This window comes from Oryx dammah, unplaced genomic scaffold, assembly GCF_014754425.2.
Source record: "Oryx dammah isolate SB20612 unplaced genomic scaffold, SCBI_Odam_1.1 HiC_scaffold_29, whole genome shotgun sequence".
NCBI lineage: Eukaryota > Metazoa > Chordata > Mammalia > Artiodactyla > Bovidae > Oryx > Oryx dammah.
This window is the reverse complement of record NW_024070213.1, coordinates 17,558,083-17,574,806: the sequence shown is the minus strand read 5'-3', so window position 1 is coordinate 17,574,806 and position 16,724 is coordinate 17,558,083. Positions and strand designations below refer to the sequence as shown.

The 16,724-nt window shown below is 38.1% G+C and overlaps 1 pseudogene; it reads right to left on the bottom strand.

Annotated features, from left to right (window-relative positions):
• Nucleotides 1–664: 664 nt before the first annotated feature.
• On the bottom strand, nucleotides 665–1,559 carry LOC120858773 (annotated as a pseudogene).
• Between the last annotated feature and the right edge of the window lie 15,165 nt (nucleotides 1,560–16,724).

The following is a 16,724-nucleotide window of genomic DNA, read 5'->3' as shown; positions in this document are numbered from 1 at the left end:
CAAGAATGTCAAGAGGCTAGTATACTAGAAATCTCAAATTATAATTAAAATTTTTTTTGTGCACCCAAGGTTTAAATATGAAAAATGATTGGAGACTAAATTAATGAGAGTTGGGGATTCTTTCTTTCTTTCTTTCTTTTTTTTTTTTTAGTAAATACAGTGTGATATATTTATAAATGAGAATAACAACAATAAAAACCACGAACAGTATTTCAGAAGTTGAAAATAGTGACACTAGCAGCACTCAATGCACAGCATTTTACTTTTCTTCACATTTGGAACATTTTTTTTAAATTATATAAAGGTGAGAATATAGTATACTGCTAAGTCACTTCAGTCGTGTCCGACTCTGTGCGACCCCATAGACGGCAGCCCACCAAGCTCCCCTGTCCCCGGGATTCTCCAGGCAAGAACACTGGAGTGGGTTGCCATTTCCTTCTCCAATGCATGAAAGTGAAAAGAGAAAGTGAAGTCGCTCAGTCGTGTCCGACTCTTAGTGACCCCATGGACTGCAGCCCACCAGGCTCCATCCATGGGATTTTCCAGGCAAGAGTACTGGAGTGGGGTGCCATTGCCTTCTTCGGAATATAGTATATAGTATGTTAATACTAGTATATAGTATATTAATTAATATATAGTATATTAATACTTTAATTAATAATGTATCAATTAATTAGTATTTTATTAATAGTATGCCAATTAGTATTTTAATATAAAGTGTGTTAATACTTTAATAAATGACAAAAAGATGAGACAAACATGTGCATTTAGAGAACTGCATGTCAGTCCTGCCAGATCCTTGCAGAGGGAATTCCCAGCATGACCTCATTCGAATGCGAGGACACAGAGCAGTCCTTGTTCAGATGCACACGTTCATCCAGCTTGTCCAGCATGGTCAGCATTCCGTTTCTCGCTGGTTTCTTTCTACCATGAAAGTTCATGTCCAGTTGTCTGCTTCTTAATGCAGACACGCACCTTCCTCATCCACTGGCCATTGAAGGAGGATTAAGGCCAAGCAGGTGGCTGTGATAAATTCAACCCATTCTTCTGGGGACAGGGGGTAGTTTCCTGGTGACCCTCTTCCTTCATCATATCTGGAATTGGATGAGCTTCCATAACCTCATCTCTTTTTCACATCTTGCTGAAGCAGAGTTCTGAAAAACAAAACCACAAACTCAGCTATTCTGCAGAAGAAACCTGTGATAAAAGATAATGTTCATTGGGATTGACTCTTGCTGTCCAACACTTGTCCATTTGAGATGTCCATTGCCTATTCAAAGCAGTGGTGGGGCCTGGCCCCTTTCAGCTTCTATATCTCTCTGAGTTGGTGATTCTTGAATGATGTCCTTGAGGTCAAGGTCATGCTGCAGTAACAGTGATCCCAGGGTCTGCAGCATCCAGAGAGTTTTGCCTCCATACCAACCTCATCACGATTTTCTCTTCTTTTTGAAGTTTTTATTGAATTTGTAATGATAGTTTGTTTTATGTTTTGACTTTTTGACCATGGGAACTTTGCATCCTGAACAGGGATCAAACCTGCACTTCCTGCATTGGAAGGGACCACCAAGGAAGTCCCATCACAATTTTCTTTTCACCCATAAGGGTCTGGTGGCTGGACACAGGAATACTCAGTCTAGCCACAATTGCATCTGGAAATTCACAATGTATGACCTTTATTATCAATAGAAAGTTAGCTCCTGTTTCATTTTTACTCTCAAGTCTCACACACTATTGAATTTAACTGGTGTTTACAAATTTGCATCAAGAAAATAAAAGGGAGTCTGGAAAATGTCATTCATAACTTTCCATTCTCCGAAGCAATGTTAGGTATGATGAAGGAGAAGGAGGTGGGAGTGGATACTGAGGGCTGAGGGACTAGATCTAACATAGTTGGAATACAGCAGTCTAAATACATTGTAAGGTTTACTCTAAGCATTTCTATCTGTAAGTGGGAAGACCCATAGTTTTTCTGTGTGTGTGTGCTCTGCGAGTTTGAAATCAGTTTATGTCTACTTTGTAGAATGAATCAGAATGCTCTTCTTCCTTTTCTATTTTCTGAACCATTTGATTAAATTTACCTGTATTATAGTGTCTTTTCATGTTTGGAATGCTGTAACAAAACATTGGACACTGGGTAGCTTATAAATGACAGAAAATGTATTTCTCAAAGTTCTGAAGCTGGGAAGCCTAAGTCAAGGCATCAGCATGATCATGTGTTGGTGACATCCTTCATCCAGTCTCTTCCCAGGATGGAAGGGAAAGTCTAGGGGTTTCCTGGAACTTCTTTTATAAGGCACGAGTCCCTTTTTTTTTTTTTTTAATGAGTCCCATTCTTGATGGCCCAATCCTCATGACCTAAGCACCCCCCAAATGCCCCACCACCTAATACCACCATCTTTGGACATTAGGATTTCAACACGTAAATTTTTTGGGGACACAAACATTCAGACCGTAGCATATAGGTGTATATATACTTCTTAGAAATTTGGTTAAATTTGTCCATGAAGTTCTCAGAACTCTTGTCTATTTAAGAGGATTTCTTTGACCACATTTTCCCTTTCCTCTATGATTCTGAGGCTTAGGATTTCTAATTCTTCTTAGTCATTTCCAATAATTTTTATCTTTTAGAAAACCATCCATTTTGTATTAATTTTTAATTTGTCATTTTGTTTAATTTGCTAGCACAGCTCACAGAACTCAGGAAAACAGTTTACTTACTAGTGTGTGCATGCGTGCTTAGTCACGTAGTGGTATCTGACTCTGCGACCCCATGGACTGTAGCCCACCAGACTTCTCTGCCCATGAGATTCTCCACACAAGAATACTGGAGTGGGTTGCCATTTCTTCCTCCAGAGGGCCTTCCTGGAATCCAACTCAAGTCTCCTGCGTCTCCTGGATTGCTAGGCAGATTCTTTACCACTGAGCCACCTGGGAAGCCTCTTACTTTCTAGATTCCTAGTTTATTACAAAAGATATTAAAAGAGAAGAGTTAGCAGCCAGATGAAGACATACATAGAATGAGGTCTGGAAGTTTCCTGAGCACAGGAACTTCTGTCGCCATGAAGTTTGGGAGGATGCCTTACTGTCCTGGCACATGGAAGTATTCTTCTTCACTGACCTGGAAGCTCTCTGAACCCTGTCCTTTTGGGGTTTTCTGGGGCTTCATGTATCAATAGAATGACTGATTATCAGTCATTGGTGATTAATTCGACCTCCAATCCTTTTCCCTTCCCTGGAGGATGGGGAGTGGGGCTGTAAGTTTCAGCACTCTAATTATATAGTTGGTCCCCTTGTTAATCAGCCTCTATCCATAGGTTATATAGGGACATTCCAAAAGTTATTTCATTAGCATAAACTCATTGAAAAGGTTTTAAAATTTTCTTTTAAATTTTCTTTTGTAAGCTTTTTATTTTGTATTGCAGTATGGCTGATTAACAATGATGTAATAATTTTAGGTGAATTGTTAAGGGACTCGACGACACATATACATTAAAAAAAATAATAAAAGACACCCATTTTACCTTTATTGTGCTGAGCTACATTAGAAACCAAGGACAAAAAACAAATGTAACAAAAGATGTTTCTACTGCTCTAATCACTCAGGAAATTATAAGCACTTTGGGTGTGTGAGTCACGAATGAAGGTTGAGGACCAAATATATCAATATATCTTATTCTGTACATCTTGTTATAAATTATTATATCATATCCCACAAAAAAGTTTTGCATGTATATTAGGTTCTCTAAAAAATTATCTAATATTTAATACTGTATTAAACTTTTTAATGAGTACGTTCATACACAAATGTTGCAGAGTAGGAATTATGTTATTTTTCTTCATTGTGATGAAAATGCTGTAATGTGAGAAAGAGCAGCCTGTGTAAATTGAGCCTGGATTGACTTGGACTCAAGGTCTCTGGCAAAAAGAGGCAAGAGCCTACAGAAGGCTGAACAACCAGGGAAAGGACTGTGAAGTTAGAGCATACATTTCATCTGGATTTTAAGAAATTTGAATAATTAAAAAATATTTATTTATTTGGCTGTGCTGAGTCTTAGTTGTGGCATGCGGGATCTTTGATTTTTGTTGTGCCGTGTGGTTCTTTAGCTGCAGCATGCAGAGTCAAATTCTCTGACCAGGGAACAAATCTAGGCCCTCTACACTGGGAGCTCAGAGTCTGAGCCAATGGACCACAAAGGAAGTCCCAAATTTAAGTAATTTTTGTTATGACACATGCAGATTCTAGAATTTTTTTCTCCCCTTTAGTAAAAATTAGCCTTTAACAATACTATTTCTTTTGAGATTAATTTCACATCTAAAGTTTTCTAGTCTTTCAGAGTAAAACGACTAAGGTCTAGCTTCTCTGAATAAATCCAGATTTCTTGGGTAAAAGCTTCACGGAAACAGACCTAAGAGATTCCACATGCCTCACTACAAGGGTACATACTAGTGTTTCTAGAAGAATAACTTCAAAGTGGAAGTGAGGTTGTATTTTCTTTTTATAATAGTTCCAGATAGGAGAGTTGAAGTAAAAAAACCAAGAATGGGAATTTAGGAATTGATGTTGATTTCAAGAGTGATGTTCTATAAAGTAAGTGCCCAAGAAAGTGAAAGAATTGTGAAGCTAGATGATTCTAGGACTAAAATAGAAGTCATACACAATAATAGGCTAAGGAAGCATGAAATTGGAAAGATAACAGATTTATGAGCAGTTGGGAAGATAAGAGAAACAGGCAGCATGATTCAAAATGGTATCTAAGATTTTCTATTTTGGGAGACATTAAAGATTGTCACTTTGCTTTGTTATTTCTCAGATGATTTAAAATATCTGTTTTCTGATGTGATGATAAAAAATCAGATAAGAGTGAGAGAGAGCAACCCAACCTGCCTCCTTATGTGGATTTGGAACATGTTGGTTTAGATAACCTGAAATTTTCTTGAATGTTAAAAAAAAAAAAATAACCTCAGATGTTAGTGTAATCCAAAAGCAAAAACAAACAGCATCATCACAAAAGTTAGCTCCATTTTAGTTTTTCAAGGTCAAGTGATAGAGAAGGAAGGGTTTAAGAATATGTATTTCATTGATCAAGGGGAAGTGGATTAGAAAATCCATATTTGACTAAGAAATACAGAAAAATCAGACTGAGTTGAGTACCCATACATAAAAAAAAAAAAAAAGAATGAAAAGAGGGATGAAATGAAGTGAAGAATTGAAAGATCTGTGCCTGTGTTTTCCAAAAATCAAAGAGATAGTTTTTATTGTAAGAAATTTAGGATATCTCAAAGCATTAAAAATTTCCCTTGTCTGTTATATTATCTCTTATGATTCTTTGTAGTTAGTAGTAGTCAGGAAACTTCAGAAACTCTCCAAAGGAGGAAGTTAGTATTAAATGGCTGGAATCATGATGGCAAATTGTATTCTTAAGGCACGTGAATGAGAGTGCACGTGGGAGAAGAGGGGTGAAATGATCTGTGAGGGGGTGGTTGTGTTCTGGTGGTTTGTAAGAACATGGCTCTCTGTAGTCTAACAAAGACATAACGTACTATAAAGGAACAAACCCCCTTCCTCTTTCCCAGTGACTCTTCAAAAGTCTGCCTAGTGGAAAAATTTTATATGCCTTGCTTGTGAAATATAATCCTACTGAAATACATAATTTTGCTAGGACTAATCAAACTTTCTGTTCTAATGTTTAAATTTCTGTTCAACTGAATCTTCCTTCTGATTTCCAAATTAGTAGGTCTTGCTGTCTCATTTGGAGATCTTTTTTCAAAAATTTATTTTAAATTTAATTTTTATTTATATTGTGGCAGCTTCCCTGATAGCTCAGTTGGTAAAGAATCCACCTGTGATGCAGGAGACCCCGGGTCTTTGATTCCTGGGTCAAGAAGATCCACTGGAGAAGGTATAGGCTATCCACTCCAGTATTGTAGTATAGTTGACTTACCCAGGGATTGAACTTGAGTCTTCTACAGGTCTCCTGCATTGCAGGCTGATTCTTTACCACTGAGCCACTGGGAATGGCTGGAGATACCCTGGAGTAGGAAATGGAAACCCACTCCAGTATGCTTGCCTGGAAATCCCATGGAAAGAGGAGACTGGCAGGCTACAGTCCATGAAGATCACAAGAATCAGATACTATAAGAGTCAGTGACTAAACCACATAGTTGGTGTACAATATTTTGTTATAACGTTTTAAGTGTACTGCAAAGCAATTTAGTTATACATATACATATAGTCACTCTTTTTAGATTCTGTTCCCATGTAGATTATTACAGAATATTGAGTAAAGTTCCCTTATTTGAAGATCTTAAAGAAGCATTTCAAGCTTAACATGTTGAATGCCCTAGATTTTACTAAAAACTGCTTTTTCTAGTGCTTCCATTTCAGTAAATGGCTTCAATCAGCATGTAAACAGGTGCTCAAATCATAAATCAAAGAATCATTCTCAACAACTTTTCTTGCTTTAACTTCCTGTTTTCTGCTGGTGTTTGCCTATTAATGGCAATATTATTGGCTAGAAATGCTTAGGGACATTCACCTGGGGCCGTGGCAAGTCCCTATAGACTTCTCCCCTTTCAGAACCAGTGCTGTGGCTGGACTGACCCTTGGGATTTTTATAATTGTAAGATACCCTTCCCTGGCAGCTCAGATGGTAAAGAATCTGCCTGCAATGCAGGAGACCTGAGTTTGATCCCTTGGTTGATCCCTGGGTCGGGAAGATTCCCTGAAAAAGGGAATGGCTACCCACTCCAGTATTCCTGCCTGGAGAATTCCATGAACAGGCAGGCTACAGTCCACAGGAATAAATCTAACCAAGGAGGTCAAAGACCTGTACTCATAAAACTGTAAGATAACTGTACTCAGAAAACTGATGAAAGAAATTGAAGGTGACACAAGCAGATGGAAAGATATGCTGTGATCATGAATTGGAAGAATAGCCATTTAAATTGACCATTATACCCAGGGCAACCTACAGATCGAATACAATCCCTATCGAAATACCAATGATATTTTTCATAAAACTAGAACAAATAGTTCAAAAATTGGTATGGAAGCACAAAAGACTTTGAATAGCCAAAACAATCTTGAGAAAGAAGGGTGGTATAAATCTCCCTGATTTCAAACTATATTAAAAAAACTAAAGTAATCAAAACAGTAGGATATTGGCATAAAAACAGACACAGAAATCAATGGAAAAGAACAGAAAGCCCAGAAATGAACTCATGCTTACACGGTCAGTTAATCTAAACAAAAGAGGCAATAGCATATAATGGGAAAAGACAGTTTCTTTAGTAAATGTTGGGAAAACTGGATCACTATATGCAAAAGAATCAAACTGAACTACTTTCTCACACCACGTTCAGTTCAGTTCAGTCGCTTAGTCATGTCTGACTCTTTGTGACCCCATGGACTGCAGCATGTCAAGCCTCCCTGTTCATCACCAACTCCTGGAGTTTACTCAAACTCACGTCCACTGAGTCCATGATGCCATCCAACCATCTCATCCTCTGTTGTTCCCTTCTCTTCCCACCTTCAATCTTTCCCAACATCAGGGTCTTTTCAAATGAGTCAGTTCTTTGAATCAGGTGGCCAAAGTATTGGAGTTTCAGTTTCAGCATCAGTCCTTCCAATGAACACCCGGGACTGAATTCCTTTAGGATGGACAGATTGGATCTCCTTGCTGTCCAAGGGACTCTCAAGAGTCTTCTTCAACACCACAGTTCAAAAGCATCAATTCTTCGGCACTCAGCTTTCTTTATAGTCCAACTCTCACATCCATACATGACCACTGGAAAAACCATAGCCTTGACTAGATGGACCTTTGTTGGCAAAATAATGTCTCTGCTTTATAATAAGCTGTCTATGTTGGTCATAACTTTTCTTCCAAGGAGCAAGCATCTTTTAATTTCATGACTGCAGTCACCATCTGAAGTGATTTTGGAGCCCTCCAAAATTAAGTCTGTCACTGTTTCCATTGTTTCCCCATCTATTTGCAATGAAGTGATGGGACTAGATGCCATGATCTTAGTTTTTTGAATGTTGAGTTTTAAGCCAACTTTTTCACTCTCCTCTTTCACTTTCATCAAGAGTTATTAGTTATTCTTATAGTTATATTATATATTATATAATATATATTATATTCTTATATTCTATATATAATATATATATATAGAATTATATTCTTATATATATTCTTATATTCTTTATTCTTCACTTTCTACCATAAAGGTGGTGTCATCTGCATATCTGAGGTTACTGATATTTTTCCTGGCAATCTTGATTCCAGCTTGTGCTTCTTCCAGCCCAGCGTTTCTCATGATGTGCTCTGCATATAAGTTAAATAAACAGGGTGTCAATATACAGCCTTGATGTATTCCTTTCCCTATTTGGAACCAGTCTGTTGTTCCATGTCCAGTTCTAACTGTATCCTGACCTGCATACAGATTTCTCAATAGGCAGGCAGGTGGTCTGGTATTCCCAGCTCTTGAAGAATTTTCCACAGTTTGCTGTGATCCACACAGCCAAAGGCTTTCGCATAGTCAATAAAGAAGAATTGGATGTTTTTCTGGAACTCTTTTGCTTTTTTGATGATCCAACCAATGTTGGAAGTTTGATCTCTGGTTCTTCTGCCTTTCCTAAATCTAGTTTGAATCTGCAAGTTCACGGTTCATGTACTGTTGAACCCTGGCTTGGAGAATTTTGACCATTACTTTGCTAGCGTGAGATGATTGTAATTGTGCGCTAGTTTGAGCATTTTTATGGCAGAAAGCAAAGAAGAACTAAAGAGCCTCTTGATATTACTTTTCCAACAAAGGTCCATCTAGTCAAGGTTATGGTTTTTCCAGTAGTCATTTATGGATATGAGAGTTGGACTATAAAGAAAGCTGAGCACTGAAGAATTTATGGTTTTGAACTGTGATATTGGAGAAGACTCTTGAAAGTCCTTTGGACTGCAAGGAAATCCAACCAGCCCATCCTAAAGGAAATCAGTCCTGGGTGTTCATTGGAAGGACTGATGCTGAAGCTGAAACTCCAATACTTTGGCCACCTGATGTGAAGAGCTGACTCATTTGAAAAGACCCTGATGTTGGGAAAGATTGAAGGTGGGAGGAGAAGGGAACGACAGAGGATGAGATGGTTAGATAGCATCACAGACTCAGTGGACATGACTTTGAGTAGACTCCATGAGTTGGTGATGAACAAGGAGGCCTGGTGTGCTGCAGTCCATGGGGTCACAGAGTCAGACACGACTGAGTGATTGAACTGAACTTGAGCATCCTTAGGCATTGCCTTTCTTTGAGATTGGAATGAAAACTGACCTTTTCCAGCCCTGTGGCCACTGCTGAGTCTTCCAAATTTGCTGGCATATTGAGTGCAGCAATATGTACAAAACACCATGTACAAAAAAGAAACTCAAAATGTGGACCAAAGGCTTAAATGTGAGATCTGACACCATAAAACTCCTCGAGGAAAACATAGGCAATATGGTCTTTGATATAGGTTGACGCTATATTTTTGATATGTCTTTTTAAGCAAGGAAAACAAAAATAGGCAATGAGAATATATCAAACAAAAAAGCTTTTCTGTGGTGAAGGAAACTATCAACAAGATAAAAAGGCAGAAATCTGGAAAATTTTTATCTGATAAAGGGTTGAAATGCAAAATATACACATAACTCATGAAACTCAACATTGAAGAAACCAACTCAAAAAATAAGCAGAGGACCTAAATAGACATTTTAAAAAGAAGATACACAGATGGCTAATAGACACATGAAAAGATACTCAACATCACTAATCAACATGGAAATGTAAACAACCTGGAAGGGTGGGATGGGGAGGGAGGTGGGAGGGAGGTTCAAGTGGGAGGGGATGTTCAAGTGAGGGGACATAGGTAAACCTATGGCTGATTCATGCTGATGTTTGGTAGAAACAAACACAATACTGTAAAGTAATTATCCTTTAATTAGAAAGATGCAATTACAAAAGAACCCCACAAGATATCACCTCTCGTTTACTCTGGACCGTCTGACTCAGAGAAACCTATTGCCATAGTTCAGTGTGTTCTTTACTTGCTCCATCAAAAGCGGACGCTGTAGGTCCCCACTGAATCACTGGATTGCTGCTGTGGTTTTCATTCGGTTTGTCCATGCTGGTTTCATCACCACTGTAGGGGGCATACATTCTTTCTTTTCCTTCCTCTTGCAGACTCTTTTTTGAGTGTGGTCCAGTCATGATTTCCATGCCAGATACAGTCTTACTTCCTGTGAGGCTATGTTTTTAATTTTTCTGTCAGTTGCTGTTAACTAGTGGCTTTTTACATGATGAAATGTCCTTCTTTTCTCAGAGGGCTATAATTCAGGAGTTAGCAGTATGGGCTTTGTGCTGTATCACCTAGATCTGAATGCTAGCGTACTCTCTGTGGGAGCTCTGGCAAGTTTCTAACTTTTCAAAGACATGGGTATGTTATTTGTAATGGTGGGAAGATAATAGCATATACTTTGTTTTGTGAAGATCATGGAAGTTAATTTCTGTTCAGTACTTAGGACAATCCCTGGTCTAATCAATTAATGTGAACTATCACTGCTTTCAGTTCAGTTCAGTTCAGTCGCTCAGTCGTGCCCGACTCTTTGTGATCCCATAGCGGCATTTTAAAATAATGCTCCAAGGTTGTTACAGGTGGCATGAGCTGGTACTCATACTCTTCCAGGTGCCTTGCTTGGGTTACTTATATCACCTTTTTTTTTTGACCAAAAGACTTAAAAAAAATCTTTCTCCAAAAACTCTGTAGCAGTCTAAATCTTTGTGTGTGTGTTCTTAAATAAAGCATTTTGTTGTTTGATGAATCCCTGAAGTATTTTCAATTTTAGAAACTATTGATATAGTCTAGCTTCTTCATTAATGTGGAGGGCACATTTTTAAAATTTATTTTTTAATTGAAAGATAATTGCTTTACAGAATTTTGTTGTTTTCTGTCAAATCTCAACATGAATCAGCCATAGGTATACATATATCCCCTCCCTTTTGAACCTCCCTCCCATCTCCCTCCCCAGCTCATGCCTCTAGGTTGATATGGAACCCCTGTTTGACTTTCTGAGCCATACAGCAAATTCCCATTGGCTCTTTCACATATGGTAATGTAAGCTTCCATGTTACTCTCTCCATACATCTCACCCTCTCCTCCCCTCTCCCCATGTCTGTAAGTCTGTTCTCTATGTCTGTTTCTCCACTGCTGCCCTGCAAATAAATTCTTTAGAAACATTTTCCTAGTTTCTGTATATATGTGTTAGTATATAATATTTATCTTTCTCTTTCTGACTTACTTCACTCTGTATACTAGGCTCTAGGTTCATCCACTTCATTAGAATTGACTCAAATGCATTCCCTTTTATGGCTGAGTAATATTCCATTGTGTATATGTACCTCTACTTTATCCATTCATCTGCTGATGGACATCTAGGTTACTTCCATGTTCTAGCTATTATAGATAGTACTGCAATGAACAATGGGATACATGTGTCTTTTTCAATTTTGTTTTCCTCAGGGTATATGCCTAGGATTGGGATTGCTGGGTCATATGGTGGTTTTATTCCTAGTTTTTTTAAGGAATCTCCATACTGTCTTCCATAGTGGCTGTATCAATTCATATTCCCACCAACAGGGACATATGGTTTTGAGCTGCTATAACTAGTCTGTAAGACAAGCCGAATTTGCTTCATTCCCTTGTTTATAATGGCTATCTTCTTCAAAACAGAGTCTTGAGTAAGATGCCTTTGTTTAAATTTTCCAAACCAATATGAATCCTTCTTGGAAGCTAATTTTAAAATACTTTATACTTTCTTTGCTTAATTGACCACCGTTGAAATGGAGTTTGTTAGTCTGTAATGAATACCTGTTGTCCTCCTTTAAATGATATACATTTATACCACTTTTTCAATCCGTGAGAAGTCTAATTCTTCTTTCCTGAAGATGTGCAGAGTGCTCAGTGACTTGAGCATGCCATCAACCTGCTACTTTGAAATTTTATAGCATTGATTCAATTCATGAACTTTAAACATTAGTCTTGGTTGGCTTTTTACTTCCAAATCGCTTGAGTGATCCTGCATTTTGGTCTCATTTGCATGATTTCAGTCTAAGAACATTTGTGCAAAAGAAACTGTTTTCCTGCACAGTAATAACAACAAAGATGGTGACCACTTATACAACACAACTTACATTGGCATGGCCCATGATAGCTTTCAAAGTTCCTTGAAATACCTTGCCTAATTTTATTTTCATGGTCCCTCATTGAGAAAGGGGAAAAGAAAGACCAGAATTGTCCTTAGGGATAAAGTCCAAGTTTTGACATACACTGTCAGGACTGTTGGTGTGTCAGTCACACTAAACAAAAGATTTGGATAATTAATCAGAGAAAACCTTTAAGACTGTCTTAGGAATCAGTCTACAGAGCACCCATACTTCTCAGCCACTCCTCTCTTCAGCCTTTTCCAGTTTTTATTTGCCAGCGTCAACATCCTACAGACTCAGTATTTCTCAGCTTCTGAGATGACTTGAGAAATCATAAAGGACACCAGCTTCTCTGATTTGTAGGGTTGAAATCAATTTTGCTGCAAAAAAGCCCGATATCTACAGTATAAGTTACTTGCAATGTCTATGACTTTTTAAAAATCTTTATCTTATGGTCATAATACCCTTTCCAATATACCTATTTTTCATCCATTTAATATGATTAGGTTTCTGACTCAGGCTTTGTGCCCATGATTCTGGCTCTGGTTTCTTGCTGAATTTTGGACCCTGTGCTGAAAACTATTCAACTGAACCACAGTCCTATCCTTTCTAGGGCTTCCCAGGTAGTGCTAATAGTAAAGAACCCATCTGTCAGTACAGGAGATTCAGGAGACATGGGTTTGATCTCTGGGTCAGGAAGATCCCTTGGAGGAGTGCATGGCAACCCACTCCAGTATTCATGCCTGGAGAATCTCATGAACAGAGGAGTGGCAGGCTACGGTCCATAGGGTTGCAGAGTCAGACATGACTGAAGTGATCTGTACTTGTACCTAGCCTTTTTTCAAACCATTCCTTTCGTAGTTCTCTGTACCTACACACATGTGTTATCGAGGCCCTCAGTGCTATTGTCTGATTTCAAGTCTGACCAAGGTGTGAACATTCTCCTGCTGAATCATGACTCCAGATTTTGTTTTCCTTCGAGATTAACAATATGTCAACCATGGTCCTACCCATTTTGATGTTTTTTTTTTCATGTTTGCTTGATATGCAGGAGTCACTCAGCTTGTTTCTAGATTTCTTTCAGAGGGAGTTATTGGATGTGTAGCTGTAGATTTGGTGTGTCCATGGAAGGAAGTGTGTTCAGGAGTCTCCTATAACACTGTCTTGAACTAGAATCTGATAGCTGTTTTATTCTTTAATTTCACTCGTGACATCAGTCTATTTTGATCTTGTACTTTTCACATCTTTTTCTTTTTTTCTTTTGCAACCAGACATTTCTTCCAGAAATATCATACATATACTACTATCTTACTGGCTAAATGCTACGTAACTTATTGACTTCATCTGTCAGCATTATTCCAAAGCCATGCATTTCTTATATTTCCAAAGTCTGTCGTTTGATATTAGGGTCTTATCTTCTAGAGTATAAAGGAGTCTTTCTTGTTAGCTCTTTTGCTTAGCATGTTTGACTAATTTGTAACTTTGTAGCACATTAGGAGTTCTCTTTCTATTTTTTTAATTTTTGGACCTACCCCACGGGTATGTGGGATCTTAGTTCTCATACCAAGGATTGAACCTGTGCCCCCTGCAATGGAAGCCTGGAGTCCTAACCAGGCTTACTTACTGCCATGGAAATCCCCTATTCAGTTACTTTGTATGAACTCCTGGCTTCTCTTTCTGCTTGGTTTTTCAGATGTAGCAACTACTGCACATTAGTTGTTCCAGTTTTTGCTCCAGAAATTTTCCTCCAGAATTACTTGTCTTACCATTTCTGTATCTACTATTTAGTTCTACAAAACAACAAGGAAATGCCTATGCTTGGAAATGCATATTCTCTTGCTGAAAGAAGAAAAGACAGATATTAAAGTACATATCATAATAATACATTTGTTTTCCAAAGTCAGTTAAAAATAAACAGGCTTGAGGGGAAGGAATAGTTAGGGAGTTTGGGATAGACATGTATACTTTGCTATATTTAAAGTGGACAACCACCAAGGATCTACTGTACAATACAGGAAACTCTGCTCAATGTTATATGGCAGCCTGGTTGGGAGGGGAGTTTGGGGGAGAGTGGATACATGTATATGTGTGGCTGAGTCCCATTGCTGTTCATTTGAAACTATCACAAGATGTTTGTTAACTGGCTTTAACCCAATACAAAGTAAAAAGCTTTTTTAAAAATAAGCAAGTCCTATGATATATATTCACATTTTATATTGGAAATATAAATTGCTTCCTTTTGTATCATTATAAAGTCATAACTTTTTATACATTCAAATATTTCTAATTTCTCATCATAATATAAATTATATATATAAACTATTTTAATATCTACTTATCTATCCTTGTTATTTATTAACAAGGATAATAAATCCTTATTACCAAATTCAGAATTAAATGAAGAAAGTAGGGAAAACCACTAGGCCATTCAGGTATGACCTAAAGCAAATCCCTTAAGATTATACAGTGAAAGTGAGAAATAGATTCAAAGGATTAGATATCATAGAGTGCCTGAAGAACTATGGATGGAGGTTCATAACATTGTACAGGAGGCAGTGATCAAGACCATCCCCAAGGAAAAAAAAATGCAAAAAGGCAAATCATTGTTTGAGGACACCTTACAAGTAGCTGAGAAAAGAAGAGAGGCGAAAGGCAAAGGAGAAAAGGAAAGGTATAACCATCTCAATGCAGAGTTCCAAAGAATAGCAAGGAGAGATAAGAAAGCCTTCCTAAGTGAACAATACAAAGAAACAGGAAAACAATAGAAGGAGAAAGCCTAGAGATCTCTTCAAGAAAATTAGAGACACCAAGGGACAATTCATGAAAAGATGGGCACAATAAAGGACAGATGGTATGGACCTAACAGAAGCAGAAGATATTAAGAAGAGGTGGCAAGAATACACAGAAGAAATATACAAAAATATCTTCTTGACCCAGATAACCACGATGGTGTGGTCACTCACCTAGAATCAGATGTCTTGGAGTGCGAAGTCAAGTGGGCTTTAGTAAGCATCACTACGAAAAAGCTAATGGCAGTGATAGAATTCCAGTTGAGCTATTTCAAATTCTAAAAGATGATGCTGTTAAAGTGTTGCACTCAATATGCCAACAAATTTGGAAAACTCAACAGTGGCCACAAGACTGGAAAAGGTCAATTTTCTTTCCAATACCAAAGAATGTTCCAATTACTGTGCAATTGCACTCATCTCACACACTAGCAAAATAATGCTCAAAATTCTCCAAGCGAGGCTTCAACAGCACGTGAACCAAGAACTTCCAAATGTTCAAGTTGGATTTAGAAAAGGCAGAGGAATCAGAGATCAAATTACCAACCTTCAATGGATCATAGAAAAAGCAAGAGAATTCCAGAAAAACATCTACTTCTGCTTCTTGACTATGCTAAAGATTTTGATTGTGTGTATCACAACAAACTGTGGAAAATTCTTCAAGAGATGGGAATATCAGACCACCTTACCTGCCTCCTGAGAAACCGTATGCAGGTCAAGAAGCAATAGTTAGAACTGGATGTGAAACAACAGACTGGTTCCAAATAGGGAAAGGAGTATGTCAAGGCTGTATATTTTCACCCTGCTTATTTAACTTATATGCAGAGAACATCATATGAAATGCCAGGCTGGATGAAGCACAAACTGGAATCAAGATTGCCAGGAGAAATATCGATAACCTCAGATATGCAGGTGACACCACTCTTATGGCAGAAAGCAAAGAAAAACTAAAGAGCTCCTTGATGAAACTGGAAGAGGAGAGTGAAAAAGTTGGCTTAAAACTCAACATTCAGAAAACTAAGATCATGGCATCTGGTCCCATCACTTCATGGGAAATAGATAGGGAAACAATGGAAACAGTGAGAGACTTTATTTTATTGGTCTCCAAAATCACTGCAGATGGTGACTGCAGCCATGAAATTAAAAGATTATTGCTCCTTGGAAGAAAAACTGTGACCAACCTATTTCAGTTCAGTTGCTCAGTCATGTCTGACTCTTTGCGACCCTATGAACTGCAGCACGCCAGGCCTCCTTGTCCATCACCAACTCCCAGAGTTTACCCAAACTCATGTCCATTGAGTCGGTGATGCCATCTAACCATCTCATCCTCTGTCGTCCCCTTCTCCTGCCTTCAATCTTTCCCAACATCAGAGTCTTTTCAAATGAGTCAGCTCTTCGCATCATGTGGCCAAAATAATGGAGTTTCAGTTTCAACATCAGTCCTTCCAATGAACACCTAGGACTGATCTTGTGTAGGATGAACTGGGTGGATCCCCTTGCAGTCCAAGGGACTCTCAAGAGTCTTCTCCAACACCACAGTTCAAAGCATCAGTTCTTCTGCATTCAGCTTTCTTTATAGTCCAACTCTCACATCCATACATGACTGCTGGAAAAACCATAGCCTTGACTAGATGGATCTTTGTTGACAAAGTAATGTCTCTGCTTTTTAATATGCTGTCTAGGTTGGTCATAACTTTCCTTCAAAGGAGTAAG